Here is a 3,663-nt window from a genome sequence, read left to right on the forward strand (position 1 = left end):
GCCAGCCTTCCATTACTTTACATAAGAAAGAGATTAACCCCCGAATGCAGAGATCTAACTTGGCTCGAACTTGACTTCTGGCAGTCTCAAGACAGCTTCGCCGCGCGTCTTAAATCGTTCTCGATCTTGCGGACGACTTGCGAACAACGTGGCTGGGTGGAAGTCCGCCCGCGTATCAAGTCTGCTCCCGGGCCAACTTGAAACTGACTTGATGCGGTATTCCAACATGGCAGCCTCCCGAGCGGATGTCGCTCGGAGGATAGCTGCTTTCGAGTTTGCTTGCCACGCCATGGATACAGCATTTTCAGAGGCACATTCCTTGCCAAGAGTTCCGCGACCCGCCCTACGTGACCGAGGGAATCCGATGGAGCTGTACGACGACCAACAATTCCTCGGTCGCTACAGATTCTCGAAGAACGCCGTGCGACAGCTTCTCGCTATGTTGCCTATCCGGGAAAGCGGAGACAACAGAGGACAGCCTGTGCCTCCCATGCTGCAGTTGCTGATGGCTCTGAGGTTTTACGGTGCTGGCACGTTTCAAACAGTCACCGGGGATCTGGTCCGCATTCCTCAGTCAACAGTTTGCCGCGCAGTTGGAAAGATGACTCTGCTCATCGCGAAGCGCCTGCGCCCGATGCTGGTGCGCTTCCCGCAGTCGGCCAGGCTTCCAAAAGCGATGCGGGATTTTTATGAAGTGGCTGAATTTGCTGGCGTAACCGGATGCGTTGAATGCACACACGTGCGCATTAGAAGCCCCGGTGGTGACGACGCGGAGGTCTTCCGTAACCGCAAGGGCTTTTTCTCCATCAACGTGCAGGCAAGCAATGAAAATTGAAACACTCTGAACAGTTTAGCTCGCCTGTATTTCGTGTACTGCATGTGCTGTGCTTTTTTTTTCTTTTTTATTATTCTTGCGGGACGTACATTCATAGCTCGCTTGTATCGAGGGCTGGCGGAGTATATTAATGCAGCTAATATGTAGGGGCTCGGAGCTTGAACCTTCCTCGCATGTTTTGCTGCGCTCGAGGTCCGTCATTTTATTTTAAACCCAGTGATTGTATTAGAATGTACCTTCGTTTCCTATAATGTGCATGACTAGAACATAGTAACACTTTATTTTCTTTCTTTTTTTTTCGTTTTCTGCTTGCCCATTGATGCGGGCGGGTTTCGCGGGGGTTCTTGAAGAAGGACTACTGTCTGCGGTTTGTGATCGAAAGACTTTATCGACAGTGATTGTGTGCAACAACATGCATCCGTACTACACGGGTAGTTTATCCCGAACTCACGAAGTAAAAGCGCCTGTTGTGTCCGTGATTAGTTCGAGTTTCGGTCCTCGGATGCGGACGGGTGCAGCCGCGTAGTGGGAGTGTCTGGAACTATGTGTGAGCATTCCCCACTGTGCCGATGGGTGGAGCCACATCCCTGGCAAGCCCTGGTGTGGGACAATCACATGGACAGTGTGTGTTCACGCCAAGTGATGTAGTGTGGTCGCCATCGCTCCGACAAGGCTACGTTCTTTGTATGTTCTATGTTCGGAATAAAGTAATTCCCCGTACATAACAGCGCCTTAATTCTGCTGAATGATATGTTGCTGCTTTGATGCAGGCTGTCGCCGGACCACACGTGCAATTTTTTAACATCGTTGCCGGCTGGCCAGGCTCGGTGCACGATAGCCGAATTTTTGACAATTCCCGCTTGCGGGTGCTCTACGAGGAGAGCAGGGTGCCTGAAGTGTTGCTGGGAGATGCGGGGTATGCATGTCAGCCATTCTTGCTGACACCGCTCTCAGATCCCGGCCCAGCACACACACCACAAGGAAGGTAAGTTAACATGTCGGTGACGTTGCATGACGGAAACATGGACCACGTTGTTGAGGTGTGGCATCGAATCGTAATGCTTGTGGATTAACGTGCAATAAACCTTTATACAAACAGGTACCAGAAAGCCCACATAACGACACGCAACATTGTTGAAAGGGCGTTCGGTGTCTGGAAGCGCCGTTTTCCTTGCCTGGATATGGGGCTGCAGCATAAGGAGGCAAGCATCGTCCTCATTATAACGGCCTGTGCAGCACTGCACAACTTGGGTTGTCTGCTGAAGGAGCCGCAGCCTCCTGTTCAGAGAGTTCCCCCAAGCCCCTCCAGCACGACAACGGCAAATTGCCACCAGTTGATCGCCTCACTGACAGCTTTTCAGGAATGCAATCACGGCAGCTACTTATCCAGAAGAGCTTCACTTAAGTAAAGACTGCAGATTTCTCCACAGTGTGCCATACATCTGAACTCAAAGTGCACCTACGTGTACGACTACCGACATCCTATCATTTTTTAGAACGTGTTTTATTTTATCCTTAGTTAGGGAGGCTGTTGAATCAAACCAGTTGCACGTTACAGAGCTGGTTTTCCTTTAAGATTATCAAGTTCAAGCTGCTGCATTTGTTATTACGTTCGCTTTGATTAAATTCTTCGAGAATGCTGTATTGATCTTCCAGAAAGTGAATGCTATTGAGTAAATATTTGCTGCCGCCATTCTCTGTTGCTGCTGTGGCTACCGAAGCTGCACCACATTTTCCCTGATCTTTACTGTTCCAAAACGTGCTGCCTGATCACCGTGCATATCAGTGGTCCAATTGATTGCTTGACGGGCATGCAAAAGCTTCTCAGGACTGCTACACCCGGCCATGCACTTTTGAACGATGGACGCATCCAAGCGTACTGTTGCGTGGTTTCAGCACATCACATTTTTGCTGACAGATTCTTTTATTTTTCATGTGTCTCAGTACACCACAGCCTGCGGAGCTGTTCATTTTTAATTTCTTTTTCTATTTGAAGAATCTCTATGGCCAGCTTTTGTTTCTCCAGCTCATTTTTTTGCTTCATAAGCTCAAGGTGTTCTACTTGTTTTTCAAATGCCCTCTTTTCCGCTCGTTCTTGCAGCATGGCGGTGTGGTTCTCCTGGAGCAGCCGCACACGGACAGCATGCTCCTCCTTGAGGAGCTCTGAACGGACGTCGTTTTCAGCGTTCAATGTCTTTTCCAAAAGGGCCAACCGCCCCCTTGGAGCCCTGCAGACGTGCCCAGTGGCAGTTGCTGCAGCAAAACTGCAGCTAACAGCAGCTCCAAAAGCATTGGAGCTGTCGGTGTGACCTGCTGCAGGAGCGTTTTGCTCGGTGTTGGGCTGCACGATCAAAGAGGAGGTGTTGTCCTCATTTGCTTCAGTACCTGCTGGTGGCTGTGACTGCTCAGCAAGGCTCGCGGCATCCCACTGATCATCTGTAATAAACGAAAGGTGGTGTAACGTTAATTAGGGAGCACTATATGACGCAGGCAAAGAAGTCCATCACTGCATGCAGAGAAGAGTTATACATTTCTGGGAACTACATATTGAAACTGTTCACAGCTGGAAAAATTATAACGTTGAGAATGCTTAAAACATGAAAAAACAATCACCAATTAGATGAGAATATCAGAGCATGTGCACTTAAAATGGTAATGATTCCTAGGATTCCAAGCTGGTTTCCGAGGAGCCCTAGGGCTGTGAACACATGTGCCGATGTAGCAGTGATTCCTCACCTTCACAATTTCTTCCATAATTTCAGAAAGCTAGGTAACCATTCCAAAGCTAACTTCTTTGCTCCATGCAAACAAAGTAATTTGGCCGTTTA

The 3,663-nt window shown here is 49.0% G+C and overlaps 1 pseudogene; it reads left to right on the forward strand.

Annotated features, from left to right (window-relative positions):
• The first annotated feature begins 442 nt into the window (after window positions 1-442).
• On the forward strand, window positions 443-2,240 carry LOC135909587 (putative nuclease HARBI1; annotated as a pseudogene).
• The last annotated feature ends 1,423 nt before the right edge of the window (window positions 2,241-3,663 follow it).

Source organism: Dermacentor albipictus, chromosome 7, assembly GCF_038994185.2.
Source record: "Dermacentor albipictus isolate Rhodes 1998 colony chromosome 7, USDA_Dalb.pri_finalv2, whole genome shotgun sequence".
Taxonomy (NCBI): Eukaryota; Metazoa; Arthropoda; class Arachnida; order Ixodida; family Ixodidae; genus Dermacentor; species Dermacentor albipictus.